The sequence below is a fragment of the Procambarus clarkii genome, chromosome 7 (genome assembly GCF_040958095.1).
Source record: "Procambarus clarkii isolate CNS0578487 chromosome 7, FALCON_Pclarkii_2.0, whole genome shotgun sequence".
Classification (NCBI taxonomy): Eukaryota; Metazoa; Arthropoda; class Malacostraca; order Decapoda; family Cambaridae; genus Procambarus; species Procambarus clarkii.
In genome coordinates this window covers 14999206-15017069 of record NC_091156.1, presented here as the reverse complement: position 1 = coordinate 15017069, position 17864 = coordinate 14999206, and the positions used below count along the sequence as shown (strand labels likewise).

Below are 17864 nucleotides of genomic sequence, written 5' to 3'. Positions count from 1 at the left end.
ATAAATGTTAATTTTATGTAGATACTGTAATAAACGAAAGTTTTTAATGTCATCAGAGAAGCAGAAATATAGGCAAATTTTAAATCCCTTGTCATAAATATAACTGAAGTGAAAGCAAAGATATATGCATTTTGATAGTTACAAAGACAGCTCTTTAACACGGGTGGAACACGAACAAGGGGAACTTAGTACCCAAATGAGCCACAGAGATATTAGAAAGAATTTTTTCAGTGTCAGAGTAGTTAACAAATGGAATGTATTAAGCAGTGATGTGGTGGAGGCTGACTCCATACACAATTTCAAATGTAGATGTGATAGAGCCCAATAGGCTCAGGAACCTGTACACCTGTTGATTGACGGTTGAGAGTCGGGACCAAAGAACCAAAGCTCAACCCCTGCAAGCACAAATTAGGTGAGTACAACTAGGTGAATACAGCTGAGGGGCGGGACCAAACAGCTGAAGCTCAATTCCCTACGCATAACTAGGCGAGTCCATAGGAATTACCGTTTGTCCTGGCGCCATCTATGTTTTGACAGCAGTACTACTAATGTTCCCACGTTATGTGATGATCGCTATACGGGTGTTACGGTCAGTTGCTCTTCTATATATGTTTATGGACAACGTAGGTGATTTGAGGCAATTTGCGGCCAGAGTGAAATAGTATCCACGTGGTGAGTGATGGAGGAGGATATATACTGCTGTGTACTCGACCAGCGGGTGAGAGGTAAGTTATATCGAACAATTATGGGGAATAGATGGGTTATTTTAAGCGTAGAATGTCAAGTAACCGGTAACTACACAGATGGGGTAGTGTTTTTTTAAGTCTTTATTTACTAAAGTGGAACATTACATTATGCCTTTAGCTGAACAAGTCTACTGGTGGGGGAAGTAGACTGGTTTTATGAAAGTATTTTACCTAAATATTTGTATTTGGTTAACTAGTTCAGCCGTTACCAGGGAGGGTGTTCCTTTAATCTAATCTAAAAATTCTAGCCGGACAAAGTGATTAAATAAAGAAATTGAATAGAACGAAGTGGTTTGCCAGGGTGCTTAACATTTAGTTTAGTTCACTTACTATGCAGCCCATGCTTAAAGAATGCAAGTTTATCATATTGAATTTACCGTAGTTTTACCGCATTTAATATACCGTTTTTACCCTATTTAATTATGTCGGGTAAAGGCCGGTCGTGGAAAGTTCCTAATATAGCAAGTTTTAAAGGAAAAGTTTGAGTTAACTTTAACGCTTAAGTTAGTGACCAATTAGCTTAGCCTATTGTGAGGAAAGTTACTAGAATCTAACATTGCAAGTGTCATTTCTCTACTCTTTTTGAGAAACATGACTAGATACATGAATCGCATAGTCTTATTACTAAATGTTCATGGATTAGGTTGCATAGTTGAGGAAATGGTGATAAGGTTTGTGATTTTGTGTACCTTGACTTCAGCAGAGATTTTGATAGTGGCGCAAAATTGATAGGGGCTCGGATCATTGGGAATGCTGACTGAAGTTGATTAGGTCATGGCTATACCAAAGGAAATTAGTATAAATGGGGTTAAGTTGGGAGAAGTGTTGTAAGTAGTGCCTAAAAGCTCTCCTTGGACCTCGGTTATTCGCAAGATTATGGTTTAGACTGCAATAGTTGCAGAATTGGCAAATAAAAAATACCGATGCCCAGTTTTGAAATGGTTAAGACTACCAGATGCAGTTTAATGCTGACAAATATAAGGTTTGGGGGCTAGGTAAAGATGAGATAGATGGTGTAGATTGTTAAGAGTAATAAATTTTTTGCAGGTGGTAAATTCTCCCTGAGCTGGCACTGCTCTCCAGCCTGGGATGTTGATTGGTTAGTCTTCAACTGCCTCCCAACATGGTAGTGAGGTCCTGAGCTGACGTGCAGTGAGGAACGTGGAAAGCTTCCTGAATTGGCACATGGTATGCCTCCCTTTCAAACCAGCAGCTGGCACAAATGTTCCAGCTAACATCAGAATAGTGGATGAAGCCCACACTAAAATGTAAGTGGTACAGTAATTAATAAAGATGGGACAACAAGATACTTAGTGTGCCATTTAAAACGGCAACTGTTAAACTGGTGGTACAGGTATGAACAAAATAACATCGCTATGCAAATAACTTTTTAGTAATATTTACTGTTCACATGACAGGTTGTGGAAGGTCCTGGCAACAAAGAGCTGCAGGAAAATACTTGCAGATCTACAGTAAGTAGTGTTGTGTACATTGGAATTAGAGGGTAGAAGTTAATTGCTAAAAACCTATTAAATATTAGGGTATGGAAGTCTAGGCTTAGGCTAGTGGGTACCATATCTGCAAGTTTAGTCCTTTCAGGAATGTATTGAATAGAATGGTATGTTGAAATTGTGAAAATTGTAATGTGGGGCATTAGATCTTAAACAGCATAGTTGAGGGTGTTTTATTAATAATTTTAATGAAATATAAATCTTTAGTTAACATTAAATGTTTGTTAAATAAGCTTTAATCTATAAATGTATAACACTGTTAAGGGTAATCATGAGTCAAATAAAGTTAATGGCAGGAAAAGTTTTGTTCTAAGTGATGGTATTTTTCCCTTGAAAGTAAAAAAAATATTCAATGTTTACTTTAGCTTGGTTTTAAATTTATATAGTTTTCCAGAATGTGGTTTGGAAAGTCCAGAAGTCCCTCTGTCAGTTGGAAGAGTTAATCTGAATAGATTTGCATAAAAGTAAAAAAATAGTAATAACTTAAACAATATAGCTTTGGCTAAAGATAAATGTAAATTGCCATTGAAGTGCAGTTGTGGATAGTTTCTCAAATGACATTTACTGAAACTTTGCAAATTGATGCCATATATTTATATTGCTAAATTAGATCTTTACTACTGCTACTAGAATATGTAGAAAAGGTAAATTCCTTAAAGAAATTTTTTCCATCTGAATTTGTAAAGTACTGAATGCTAATTTGAAAAGTAAAGCAAGATTGGCTTTAAGTCTGAAATTAATTTGTTGAAATATTTTTCAGGTGAAAGTGATTATGATGCATGGACTGGCTTGGAGTGAGGCTCCTTTACTCTGCAAAAGGAAATCTACAAAAGTGGGCAAGTTTGAATTTGATGTTTTAGCTATATCAATGACCTTATCTTAATTCTCTTGTCTAGTCCATTTATAGGTGTAACCATGTCCTACTGTTACAACCCACAGGGGATGATGCAGTTTGTACTGATCCTACCCCATTTCATAAAAGGGGACCAGGCAGTCCTGCAGATTTCCCTGGCTTGGCTTTTTCAGAGCTTTGCTCTACTACCCATCTAATAGATGGACTAGATTTGCATAGGTTTAGGGACCCTTAACAATGGTTACATTGTTAATTCTCACAGGGCTTGTTTGCTGAATGGGTGGATGCATCTAAAACATTAGTGCCTGGCATGCATTGTACAGTGCTCTCAGTAAAGCATATGTACAATGTGTTGATGGCACTAAAGTGGTGGATGTAATGCACCCATTCAGGGAACAAGCTCTGCACTAAAATCAGAGGAAGGGATAGGCCTTGCTGAGCCAATCTTAAAAGATTGGCTGTTAGGATTTTTTGGGCTTATTATTAGGCATTGGTGATAATAAAAGCAGTGTCCCTGTTTAATGTTTATTTTTCTTTTACAGGTGATTGTCTCTGGAGTTGTCTTGGCCTTTTGGATCTTCTGTTCATCTAGGAGCATCTGTCCCACAACCTGAAATGGTAATAAATATTAGATGTATTATAAATACTATATGTAAAACTTATTAAATAAAACAATTTTAATGAAACTACTTTATATACCTTATCCTGAAATTATGCAGGAAATTGTTTACTACTATTGATGCAATGTTTAAACATCTGAAATTTTTTTACTTTGAAAATAAATACTTGGTAAAATTTACACCTATTTGTAACTTGTTACATAGGTGCATGCAAAATGCATTGGAAAGATGTAAAAGTGGACTACCTACTCAATTTACATAAACTAAAATATTGCAAATTAGTCTGAAATATTAAAGTGGAAGAAACTTTAGTCAATATTTTAGTTTTCAAATTTAAAAGTAAATTTAAAGCTATGCAACACCTTTGTACAAATTATGATTAAATTAACTAAAAGATCATTGTTAAATTTACAAAACATTAGAAAAGTGACACCGAAGCATCTATACAACATGGTTTTCACAAAGTCTTTGGTAACTTAAATTTAATCAAAGCTCTTAAATGATTTGTCTGCCAAACTTCAGATATTCTGAAATATTTTACCTAGATTAAAACCATCATTGTTTGAAAGTGCAAAACAGATTACTGTCAATTAGTTTGACCTAACATCTGCAAGGTCCTGAAGGAATGGAATTTTTTTTGTAAAACTGTTTGCTAAAAACAAACCCTGCCTAATGAACCTGCTCATTTTTTTAGAAATGGTAATTGCAACATTACCAAAGGCCATTGTTTTAATAGCCAAAGTACCAAATGAAAGACCAAGAAGCAACAAACAGGTACATGGTAGAAAGGACAAAAGAATGGTTACGAGGACCCTTTCATTTGTTAAAGAAATGACTGGGAAAAATGCTGTCATACCACAAGGGGTCTTAACCATTGTCATATACATCACTGACATTAATCTAAATATTACCAACAACAAAAATTGCTGATAACATGTTAAAAAAAAAAGAGAATATAATATTGAGGCCTTAATGCAGATCTCTAACTCTACAAATAGTAACAAGACTGGCAATTTCTTGATATAAAACAGAAAAAAATCAAAGACCTTGCATGTGAGCCAGAACAATCCATATCACAACTACCACATTAAAATGAAACAACAATGAAGGTAAGGTAATTACCAAAAGAAGGCACCAAACCGGGAAGGCCATGTAGCACCATCAAAGTGCGAAATAATCAGAGGGCGCTAAATATCACCAAGAATGCCAATATGAGAACAAAAACGCATAAGGCGAACGATATCAAAAGTATCCGATTCACCTAGAATTCTATCGAGGGACGGTCGGAAAGCAAGACACACGCTCGTTCTGGAAGTCAGGACATTCAACAAGGATATGCACAACTGTAAGAGGGACAACGCAATTCGGACAATAAGGAGCAGGGCGGCGCTCCATTAAGTGACCGTGGGTTAAGCGGGTATGACCAACCCACAGCCGTGCCAAAGCAGTGTCCCTACGGTGGTAGGAGGAAGGCCACGGGGACACACTAAGTTTGAGAGTACGCAGCTTGTTACCAACCACAGAGGGCCAACGACCCTGCCAACGGGGAAGAATGAATAACAGGATAAAAGTCGGAATAAGGAATACCTTTACGGGAGATGGGACAAGAACGGATAGCTTCCTTAGCGGCAGCATCCGCACGCTCATTGAAACACCAATATGGCTGGGAACCCAGCAAAACTCTACTGATTTAAATTTACTAGAAATAAGAAACAGCCAATGTTGAATCTCAATGACCACCGGATGGACAGGATTAAAGGACCCTAGAGCCATGAGGGCACTACGAGAATCAACTACAACCACAAAGGAGGAACGAGAAAGCAAGAGACGAAGAGCATAGAGAATAGCATAAAGTACTGCCGTAAAGACGCTAGCCTCTGAAGGGAGGCGACACAATGTAAGTACGGTCAGGAAAAACAACAGAGTAGCCCACACCATCCGCAGACTTAGACCCATCAGGTTAGATGGAAATAGAGTGGGAGTGCGAAGAAAAGTGCTCAAGGAAGAGGCTTTTCAGAATTGTAGGAGGGGTAAAGGCTTTAGTAATACAAGTCAAGGACGTACAAAACTTGGGAAGGGGGACTCTCCACGGAGGTAATGAAGGAACAATATGAGGAGAAACATTAGAAATATGAACAGAAAGAGAATCCTGTAAGCGAGATAACTGGACAGAAAGTGGGAGACAATGAAGAGGAAGAGGAACAGGAACCACAGGAGGAGGAAAAGTCAATGCACGACAGAGGCGAGAGGAAGGATGTTGGAAGGACCGCGCAAGATAGCGAAGACAGTAGTGATCACGGCAGTCCTGAAGAGAGAGCCAGTGTCAACATACAAACTAAGGGCGGGAGTCGAACGAAAGCCACCAGAGCCGAGACACAACCCAGTATGGTGCAAAGCATCAAGATGGCGAAGAGTAGAAGGAGAAGCAGAAGAGTATGCAGGGCAACCATAATTGAGTTTAGACAGGACGAGAGAGGAGTGCAAATAGAGGAGCGTGCGCCTATCCGCTCCCCAAGAAGTATGGGACAAAACCTTAAGGAGGTTAAGGGCCTTAGAGCATTCAACTCGGAGGCAAGAGATATGGGCTGACCAAGACAAACGAGTGTCAAAGACTAACCCCAAAAGCTTCGCGGAATCCCTGTACACAATGAGATGACCATAAAGCAACAACAATGAAGTAAAGGTCCTTTCAGTAAGAATCTATCATTCACTGAAAGTTGCTGCAGTTAAAAATAAAAGAAAATACAAGTCCCTAGAAATAAACAAGCAACCTTTTTGACTAAGGAAAAGAAGGTAGTTATTCTACTGTATAAATCTAAGTATTCACTTAGATAACTGTATCCAAGCATAGAGGTTCCCCCCCCCCCTTCCCTTTCAGAAAAACATCTACTTTCGAAAAAGTTTAACATTGGCCAACAAAAATGATTCCAGAACTAAATTGCCTAATACCAGGAACAACTGAGAGCCATGACAAACACTGCAACCCTCTCCTACCCCCAAGTCTTATGCTATTTATGATCCAAGGTAATTTGACATACTATACTGTACTTCCTACAGACGAGTCTAGTGAGAGGGTGATCTCCTGGCGATTAAATTGAAGCACGATACAGGTGTCAACGAACATCAGTCAGCCCACTTGTCAGCACAGTGGATAACTAATGACATCATAATCTGCAGTGTTGTATGCCTCCCTGTGGCCATTTAAATCAATAAAACACAGGGTTGTGGCAATGTTTACAGCATAACAAAACGTGATTTTCTGTGTGTGCCTGAAGTTGGGGCATACGGTCTTGCTTCACCCTTCACTTTACCCTTCACCGGCGTACTTCAGGGGTTTTATTTAATACTTGGACTGGCTTCAGTAGGGCCTCCAGACTTTCTGTGGCTTCACAAGTGTCACGTGAATCCCCTGCATAGCAGTGGAACTGCCTTTTCCCTTCACCTTTAATGCCTCTGCACTGGAAGTATACATCTACACCAGCCCAGAAGAGTCATCAGTCCTGCCACCTCTCCATACCCCCCAGGGCCTGGCACGGCCTGGTACGACTCAGAGGCAAGCCGGGCGCCACTGCTAACTGGCAGTTTGTCCCCACAAACAAGCAGTTAGCCGCCTTCAACTGACAGTGGTACAGCTCAACACAAAGGCACCGCCAGCCACAACGAGCAGTTTGCTAGTTGACCAGATGTCCACCTCGTGTTGACACTGGATGAGTCATCACCGCCGGACTATATAAAGAGCGCTGCCTCCCTGGAGAGGCAATCTCTCCCTTAGTGCTCTAGGATCACCTTGGTGTCTCTAACCCGTCGTCCACTTCCAGCCAACATCATGTGACTGATGCCATGGTGGTATGGTAGCTGTCTTCAGAACACCAGTATATCTTCATACTTTTATTCATTGCTTATAGTTTATTTTTTGCATTTAAGGTCATACTAACTTGTTCACCTTTGCATTACATGATAGTCAAGTATTGTCATGTGTTATTTTTGTTCATTACTATTTCAGTAAATTGTTTAATTATTTATTTGATAATTTTCATTTGTTTCCACCTGCAACTTACACACTGCAAGGCCAATAGCAGCATTTCTTTCATTTATGTGAGGGAGAGTCATACCATCTTGGTTCAGTATAGCTGTGATACCATAACCCGTCACACAAGATATCCAGTTGTAAGACTTTTACCATCAGTGGTGGTAGAGTATGCAACTGGCAATGCCTTTGTTACAGGTTCGCTTCATCTCACAGCCCCAGTGGATTTTCTCACACATTTGAATACATGAAACAACTTTATTTGATACATTCCAAACCAAAGTACTGTACAGTACAGTAATTATCAAACCATCAAATGTGTGGGATAATCATAGTGCGCTAAATATCACTAACGTCGCCAATACAAGAACAAAAACGCATACGGCGAACAATATCAAAGGTATTGAATTTACCAAGAATTTTATCGAGGGACAATTGACAGTGAGGGATGGTCGGGAAGCAAGACACGTAAGTCCTGGAAGTCAGGACATGTAGAGACAACAGTTTGGACAATAAGAAGCAGGGCAGCGCTCCATTAAGTTCCCGTGCGTTAAACGTGTATGACCAATATACAACCTCGCCAGAGCCGTTTCCCACCACCGGTTACGGTGGTAGGAGGAAGGCCACGGGAACACACTACTCTTAAGAGCATGCAATTTGTTACCAGTAACAGAAGACCAACAACCCTGACAACGGGCAAGAATGGGGAAATGAATAACTGGGTAAAAGTCATAATAAGGAATACCTTTACGGGAGATGGGACAGGTGTGGATAGCTTCCTTAGCGGCAGTGTCCGCACACTCATTTAAGAACACACCAATATGGGTGGGAATCCAGCGAAATTCCACTGTCTTAAATCTACTGGAGATAAGAAACAGCCAATGTTGAATTTCAACTACCAAAGGATGGACTGGATTAAAGGATTCTAGAGCCATGAGGGCACTGCAAGTGTCAACTACAAACACAGAGGAGGATTGACAGCGAGAAAAGAGTTGATGAAGAGCATAGAGAATAGCATAAAGTTCTGCCATGAAGATGCTAGTCTCCGGAGGCAGGAGACACAAAGGTGCAGTCAGGAAAAACAACAGAGTAGCCTACACCGTCTGCAGACTTAAGACCCATTGGTGAAGACGGAAATAGAGTGGAAGTGTGAAGAAAAGTGTTCAAGGAAAAGGTGATTTAGAACTGTAGGAGGGGTAAAAGTTTTAGTCATGTGGGTCAAGGCTTACAGAATTTAGGAACGGGGACCCCTCCATAGGGGCAAAGACGGAATGACACGAGGGGAAATATTGGTAACACAAACTGAAAGAGCATTTTGTAAGAGAGACAACCGTACAGAGAGAGATAGGTGGTGAAGGGGAACAGGAACCACAGGATGGGTAAAAGTCAAGGCATGACATAAGCAAGAGTGAGGGTGCTGTAAGGACCGTGCAAGGTGGAGAAGACAGTAGCGATCATGGCGATCCTGTAGAAACAGGACGCCAGTTTCAACATACAGGCTTAGGGTAGGTGTCGAAGGAAAGGTACCAGAGCTGAGCCGTAACCCAGTATGATGCAGTGTGTCCAGATGGTGAAGGGTAGAAGGAGAAGCAGACGAGTAAACAGGGCCATAATCGAGTTTAGACAGAACGAGAGAGGAATGTAAAGAGAGGAGCAGTGTCGATTAGCTCCCCAAGAAGTATGGGACATGACCTAAAGTTAGTTAAGGGCCTTAGAGCATTCAACTCGGACGTAAAAAATATGGGGCGACAAAGACAAACGAGTGTCAAAGATTAGCCCTAAAAGGTTTAGCAGATTCTTTGTACAAAAGGGGATGACCCCTGTTACCTAACAGTAAATAGGTATCTGGGAGTTAGCTGTTACAGGCTGCTTCCTAGGGGGGTGCGTGTGTGGGAGAAACAAAAATATAGTAGTTAACCACTGAACTGCTCAGTCTCCAAATAACACCCTGGTGCACAAGAAATAAATTCTTTCCAAAAATTTTTTTTCTCTTCTTATATTGTTAAAATGCAGAGTCTGATCATGGGGAAACTAAACAAAAAATATTGTATGTGACTTACTTTAGCTGCGATGGAGCTGGGAAGTTGAGCAAATTATGGGCGCTGAGCGTTGGAGCGATGGGGGTCTGTCGGCCCCGCCACCCCGTGCGATGGCAGTTGCTGCGAATAAAATGTTGCGCAATTATTTTGAAGTTTCTCATTCATTTCTTCTTTTTTTTTGCTGTAATATTATTTAAAAGTGTGTAATTTGTGGAATTTATATAATTCAAAGTATAGAACATCGCTATGCTCAAAATTATGGGCCTCATATATGCGACATATTCTACAATCAAACAGTGTTTTTGCTGTTATTACACTATATACACACATTGTATATACCCATCTACGTATGTATTCACCATAACGATCCACTATGTTGGTATGGTGAGCCCAAAAAACATGAGTGAGCTGCCACACCCTGCCAGTCCTCCCTCCCTCCTCCAACACATTACTCGCCAACATTCCTCCTCCGAAAATACTGTTATTGTGTTTATTACACTATTTACACACGTTATGTATAAGTATGTAAATGTTTTATTCATGTACATACGTACATACTTGCCATCTCCTCACCTTTCTCTCTTGCCTACTTAATGCTCTTGCTTCCCTCATCTCATCACAATCGACTTTATAATGGTCCAGGACGGATCGAAATGTCGTCGTCTATTCAATTTCCAGTGTGTGGTTTGGTCAACAATGAAATCTTCATGCAAGATCTTATAAAGAAAACCCCTAGAACGAGTTTTGCAGATACGAAAGAGTTTAAGGTGAGTAGGGGATGGTTTGAGAAATTTTGAAAAAAGATGTGGTATTCATAGTGTTGTGAGGCATGGTGAGGGTGCTAGCTCAGACAAAGTGGGGGCTGAAAGATTTGTTCGTGATTTTAAAGATTTTGTAGATACTGTATTGATGAATATATTCCACAACAAGTGTTTAATTGTGAGGAGACATGGCTATTCTGGAAAAAATTGCCGAAGAGGACATACATTACCCAAGAGGAGACGTCACTGCCCGGACACAAGCTAACTTGGGCTAACTTGTGTCAGGATAGGCTAACTCTTGTGCTGTGTGGCGATTTGAAAATTAAACCCTTGCTCGTGTATCATTCCGAAAATCCAAGAGTTTTAAAAAATATATAACGTGCAGAAAAACTGTGATGTAGAGTGGTTTGCCCTGCCATCAAAAAATATCTGCAAGAGAAAAGTTTGACACTAAAGGGCCTGCTTCTCGACAATGCTCCTGCTCATCCTCCAGACTTGGAGGATGCATTGTTGGGGCCACTTTTTTTTTTTTAGGGATATTCCTGCATGGGCCCTAAGTTTCTGGCTAATGAACCAATGACATGAAGGAGGAGTTTTCAACCTACCTTGTGTTAGGTGTGCAGGGGTCAATAGGCTGAACATAATGTCAGGAGCAAAGGGGGGCGTTTGCCTCTTCAAACACAATTGTGACCATCTTCATCTCTTCGAACTATCCTAAATGCTCTCTTCACCTGTCTGACCAAATTGGGTGTCCAGACCACCTTTGAATCTGAAATTGTAAAATTAATAGTGATTTCAGAATATTCAGTCCATTTATACTAACAAAATTATATACAGTATACTGTAATTGAAATTTTACAGAATGATAAAGGCAATTTAGTAAGTTTGTTAAAATGCACATGGGGGAAATACATGAAAATAGGTTAATATGGTTTGTAAGGTTGATGGGAAATGTTTATTACTTTTATGATTTAAAAGATGTATAGTCCTGATACTCCATCCTGGGTGCATTCCACCAGGTAATGACCACAGCAAAAGTTTTCCACGAGGCTCTATTGTCACACAAACTTTTCACATTTTCAAACTTGATTCATCTTTTTCCCCCTCGTTCCAGGGGTTTTCTTTAAAAGGTCTTCATGCAAATGCCTTGGTTTCTCACAAATGATGGCCTCTGAAATGCTATCACCTGCTAACTCTTTGTTGTGTATCCAAATTAATAAAAACTTTTCAACATCCTTAAGTGTTTGTGTTCTTTGTTTCGGGATTGTTGATATGCCTTTTGCCACTTTAACGCTCATAATGTCCTTTTTCTTAGCAAGTATAGTGCATATTGTTGACATAGATTTGTTGTACTGCCTAGCTAGTTCAACAACCTGTGCACCGTTTTGACGTTTATGAATGCTCTCTTGTTTTTCCTCTATGGTCATTCTCACATGTGTTTTCTTGGCTTGAACCTTACCACTGGCTTTCTTGGGACTCATGGCAAGATATATAATAACAAATTTTATGTTCAAATAGCCAAAAATCCCAAAACAAATGTAATGCTTTATAAAGAATTCAGGCGCGATAGTTACTAGGCAGGAGACACTGGTAAACTGAGGTGCGATCACCATGCCACCACGCGCTAGGTCAGCCCATACGCATATCAACAAACTCATTTCCCGAGGCAAAGTTTGTAACCCGATTCAAATTTTTCAAAGAAATTAGGCTCGTAACCCGAAAAGTTCATAAATATTCATTCGTAAGCCAAGGTGACACTATATATAAGTAAAAAATTAAAATTTTGTAGATACACTGTGCTGTATTGATGGATACATTCCACAACAAGTGTTTAATTGTGAGGAGACATAGCTATTCTGGAAAAAATTGCCGAAGAGGACATCTATTACCCAAAAGGAGACGTCACTGCCCAGACACAAGCTAACTTGGGCTAACTTGTGTCAGGATAGGCTAACTCTTGTGCTGTGTGGCGATTTGAAAATTAAACCCTTGCTCGTGTATCATTCCGAAAATCCAAAAGTTTTAAAAAATATATAACGTACAGAAAAACTGTGATGTGGAGTGGTTTGCCCTGCCATCAAAAAATATCTGCAAGAGAAAAGTTTGACACTCAAGGTCCTGCTTCTCGACAATGCTCCTGCTCATCCTCCAGACTTGGAGGATGCATTGTTGGGGCCACTTTTTTTTTTTTAGGGATATTCCTACATGAGCCCTGAGTTTCTGGCTAATGTACCAATGACATGAAGGAGGAGTTTTCAACCTAACTTGTGTTAGGTGTGCAGAGGTCAATGGTTGAACATAATGTCAGGAGCAAAGGGGGGAGTTTGCCTCTTAGAACACAATTGCGACCATCTTCATCTCTTCGAACTATCCTAGATGCTCTCTTCACCTGTCTGACCAAATTGGGTGTCCAGACCACCTTTGAATCTGAAATTGTAAAATTAATAGCAATTTCAGAATATTCAGTCCATTTATACTAACAAAATTATACATACAGTACTGTAATTGAAATTTTACAGAATGATAAAGGCAATTTAGCAACTTTGTTAAAATGCACATGGGGGAAATACATGAAAATAGGTTAATATTGTTTGTAAGGTTGATGGGAAATGTTTATTACTTTTATGATTTAAAAGATGTAGTCCTAATACTCCATCCTGGGTGCATTCCACCAGGTAATGACCACAGCAAAAGTTTTCCACGAGGCTCTATTGTCACACAAACTTTTCACATTTTCAAACTTGATTCATCTTTCCCCCCCCCCCCCTCGTTCCAGGGGTTTTCTTTAAAAGGTCTTCATGCAAATGCCTTGGTTTCTCACAAATGATGGCCTCTGAAATGCTATCACCTGCTAACTCCTTGTTGTGTATCCAAATTAATAAAAACTTTGTAACATCCTCAAGTGTTTGTGTTCTTTGTTTCGGGATTGTTGATATGCCTTTTGCCACTTTAATGTTCATAATGTCCTTTTTCTTAGCAAGTACAGTGCATATTGTTGACATAGATTTGTTGTACTGCCTAGCTAGTTCAACAACCTGTGCACCATTTTGATGTTTATGAATGCTCTCTTGTTTTTCCTCTATGGTCATTCTCACATGTGTTTTCTTGGCTTGAACCTTACCACTGGCTTTCTTGGGACTCATGGCAAGATATATCATAACAAATTTTATGTTCAAATAGCCAAAAATCCCAAAACAAATGTAATGCTTTACAAAGAATTCAGGCGCGATACTTACTAGGCAGGAGACACTGGTAAACTGAGGCACGATCACCATGCCACCACGCGCTAGGTCAGCCCATACGTATATCAACAAACTCCTTTCCCGAGGCAAAGTTTGTAACCCGATTCAAATTTTTCGAAGAAATTAGGCTCGTAACCCGAAAAGTTCATAAATATTCATTCGTAAGCCGAGGTGTCACTATATATAACTAAAAAATTAAACTCAGGATTACTTTCAACCCCCACCCCTTTTGCTCTACTCCATCGCTACCTACCTTCACCCCCCTCTATGATGTACTCTTCCATAGACACCTACCTTTGCCCCCCTCCTCCCCTCTACTCCTCCATCATCACCTACCTTCACACCCCCTCCCTTCTCCTCCATCGTCACCTTCCTTTCACCCTCCTCTATGATGTACTCTTCCATAGACACCTACGTTCACTGCATATAATGCTCCCCTCTACTCCTCCATCGTCACCTACTTTCACCCCCCCCCCCTCCGCTCTACTCCTGCAGGGTCGCAGACAATTTCACGAGCGTGAGAACTACGAGTTCTCTAACTACTCTCACACTCCTACTCTCTCACCAGTGAGGGGAAGGGAAGGAGGGAGGAAATGAAGGAAGAAAGGTGGGGGAGAGAGAATAGGCAGGGGGGAGGAGGGCCTAGATACATTTCTTCCAAATAGATAGGTAGACTGAGGGAGAGCTGCTTGCCAAGAGCCCTATCAGACAGGCTTCCTATTCCTCAACCCTCCCTAATATGCCACATCCTGGTCAGGACAACTTGCTCGATTGTTATTCTTGGTGTGACTCGAGAACTGACCTCGAGGCGGGGCATGGGCATGGATTATCTCCCTGGGGCACGCACCTCCCTGCCCCAACTCTCTCTCTCTCTCACATAATCTATCAAGGGTCTAACATGAGGTCATTGTGCCTACCAGAAGTGTATATGTCCAAGGCTGGCCACCTGTCTGGACCATTCAAATGTATAAACACATAATTAGTCTATTAAAATTATATATAATGCTACAATTATAAATAAATTTGTTCGTGGTCATTCGTTTATCAGTATTTTAATATGAGGTATATATACGCATGTATGTATACGTTGACGTACACATATATGATTATGTGTATAGAATGATTATGATTATGTGTAATCATATATGATTATATCTAATGGAATGCATTAGTAAGTGATGTGGTGGAGGCTGACTCCATACACAGGTTCAAGTGTAGATATGATAGAGCCCAATAGGCTCAGAAACCTGTACACCTGTTGATTGACGGTCGAGAGGTGGAACTAAAGAGCCAGAGCTCAACCCCAGCAAGCACAATTAGGCGAGTATATGAACGAATGCACATGTACACTTTCAAATGAATTAAGATACCTTGAGATACACAATGACTTAGTTTAAATAGTTTAAACACATTATGGTACTGATTTTGACATGCTGATGTCTGGAAGGGAGAGGGGGTGTGGGGGGTTATTGTCTGAGGTGGAGGACCAGAGGAGGGGGTCAGTGGAAGGATGGTGGCTGGAGGGATGCCATTGTTCTAATGGTTATGAAAACAATTATTGATGGCAGGAATTCAGTGGGTGTGTACTTCACCCGCACCATCACCATACTGTGCCCTGCTACAACCCCCCCCCCCACTCCACCCATGCTGTGCGGGGCGTATTACACATTATGGGATAACCGACTGTCTGTCCATTCCTGTCTGCTCGTTATGCTGCCCTTCCTTTTGAAAATTGTCTGCTTTATCGACTTCCTTCAAGACCACACGTTAGCCTCTTATCACGCCCTCTTACCACTCTCAGGGAGCCGGCTCTTCTATACAATAGTTACCACTCAGTCCACAAGGTGAAAGTGTCCGGGCATATGACTTGTTACGTGTACTTATTTGCGATTCGTTTGGGCTGTCACGTGTGGTGATTAGTGTTGGGTAAGGCTAGGCCAGGTCAGGTCAGGTCAGACTAGGCCAGGTCAGACTAGGCCAGGTCAGACTAGGCTAGGCCAGGTCAGGTCTAGTCAGGTCTGACTAGGCCAGGTCAGGCCAGGCTAGGCAGGGTGAGAGAAGTAAAGCGGCAGGTACTTACGTTTCCGAGAAAGTAGCGGCGGTAGTATATTGTTGATTTAGATTCAACGACATCCTGAAGCTAGTAGGTGGCGGCCTCATCGCTCTCGAACTTCTTGTTGTTGTAGGGGATACGAGGCACACCCAATATCCCCCTTACATTGATCACATCGCACACTAATATTTTTACTATTTCGGACACCAGATTTGTCTGTTTCGGATATGTATAATTGTTCAATATTAAAACCACAATAGAATGCTCTAAGTACTTTCGTATATTAATACATCTTCAGAAGGAATGGTTCGCTCTGAAGATGTATTAATATAAGAAAGTACTAAAGGAAATTCCTGTTTCAATTCTTCCTCCGTGGTCTGACACTCTTATTATATATTGTATATACTGAATTATATATACTATGCTTATATAATATATACTGAAATATTGTTACATTTAACGTATGAAACAAAGTATATATATCTGTATTTTTAATAAAATATAAAACATTAATATTTATCAACGTATCTCTGTGAATTACATAATTTATCAGTATTGTACAGCCTGTGATCTCCATCTGGCTGGCCACTGATACCTAAGTAGCTTTCATGTGTCCGGACACCGGCGATAGGATTGTATTATTTAACTTTAAAGAGAGAGATATTTCTTGAAATGTTGTCACATTAACGTCTACATCTTCCTTCCTTCTGACATATAGATTTTAAGGTTAATTAGCATATATGGAAATAAATTACACAATTTATAGGCTGGTGTGAAGGGCTTCACACTCTTAGAGCAAGCCATCAAGAAACAGTACAGTATCAAATGCATATATCTTCGCTATCACTTCAGTTATATTTATGACAAGTATTTAAAGTGTAGCTTATATTTCTGCCTTTCTGTTGACATATAAAACTTTCGTTTATTACATTATCTAGATAAAATTAGCATTGATCTTCAAAAGGTTGTAGTTGTAACATCCATTATAAACAACATTATTATTGCAAACAGTAGGAGTTTCAAAGTCTCATTTGTATGGATACCTTCTCATATAGGTGTTGTCCAGCATGATGACACAAACAAGGTAGCTAAAACTGAATGTGATAAGCCTGAAGTTGAGTGGGATATGGGCATTCCAATCTCTTCTGTCAAAGCCGCAATATTTTAGGAAATTAGGGAAGACAGAAGAGCAGTCACTAACACACAAAAACCAGAAAGAAAGAGTATAAAGAGCTATGACATGTTTATGTGCCTCTGTAACCTTTTCCACTACCGCCCACAAGATGATATATGGGGTGCATAATTAATGAACTAAACTAAGTAAACATGTTTAGAATCGAGAATTATATGAACGGACAGCATAAAACTTCCACTAGTGTCACAATGACAGTGACATTGTAATTGCCAGAATTAGGCTAGGATATCGATATGTATCGCAGGTGGCTGCAGGTAATGAATAGCCCCCAATGGTGAATATTCCAATTGTAAACTATGTGAACAAGAGCTGGGACATACTCACCAACACTATATCTGTGATTGCCCTGTTATAAGTGACTTCAGACCAAATGGTACAAGGTACTTTGAACTCTGTAATTACTTCATACACTTAGGAATATTGGAAGATATTCTTATGCTGTACCCGGATTTTGCTAACGGAGGCTAATAGATCAGCCTTATATTTTATGTTCTCACCTGATTGTTACCTTGAGGTAGGCCCGTAAGTGGTAGTCCTCTTGAACCATTAACAGTATCAATAGATGATACTGGAGATCTGTGGAGGTGCGACTGGACCCTGCGTGACGGGAGATGTATCCCTTGTTTCTTGTGATTGATTGATGAGGATTAAGCCACCCAAAAGGTAGCACGGGCATGAATAGCCCGTAAGTGGTGTTCTTGTTAGTCACAGTTGATTTTTTTTTTTATTGAGGCTGGTATTTTATTCCCTGATTCCATGTATAACTAACCATCCTGTGAGATGGGAATATTTAATGAACTTATAGCTAGTTTTTGAT

General features: G+C 40.2%; 2 long non-coding RNA genes across 8 annotated transcripts; one reads left to right on the top strand and one right to left on the bottom strand.

Moving 5' to 3' along the window:
- The first annotated feature begins 482 nt into the window (after positions 1-482).
- On the top strand, positions 483-3796 carry LOC138356773 (uncharacterized). Of its 3 annotated transcripts, XR_011224651.1 has the most exons (5): positions 483-725; positions 1794-2014; positions 2165-2218; positions 3018-3089; positions 3653-3796. It is a non-coding gene; the product is annotated as an uncharacterized lncRNA (long non-coding RNA). The 3 variants fall into 3 exon arrangements; XR_011224649.1 differs by lacking the exons at positions 2165-2218; positions 3018-3089; positions 3653-3796 and adding an exon at positions 2652-2720; XR_011224646.1 differs by lacking the exons at positions 3018-3089; positions 3653-3796 and having other exon boundaries at positions 2165-2606.
- On the bottom strand, positions 3622-17691 carry LOC138356761 (uncharacterized). Of its 5 annotated transcripts, XR_011224639.1 has the most exons (6): positions 17545-17559; positions 15880-16068; positions 12823-12984; positions 11163-11326; positions 9818-9916; positions 3622-3720 (listed from the first exon to the last, which is right to left on the bottom strand). It is a non-coding gene; the product is annotated as an uncharacterized lncRNA (long non-coding RNA). The 5 variants fall into 5 exon arrangements; XR_011224644.1 differs by lacking the exon at positions 15880-16068 and having other exon boundaries at positions 17545-17691; XR_011224638.1 differs by lacking the exon at positions 17545-17559 and having other exon boundaries at positions 12791-12984; positions 15880-16193.
- Positions 17692-17864: the final 173 nt, after the last annotated feature.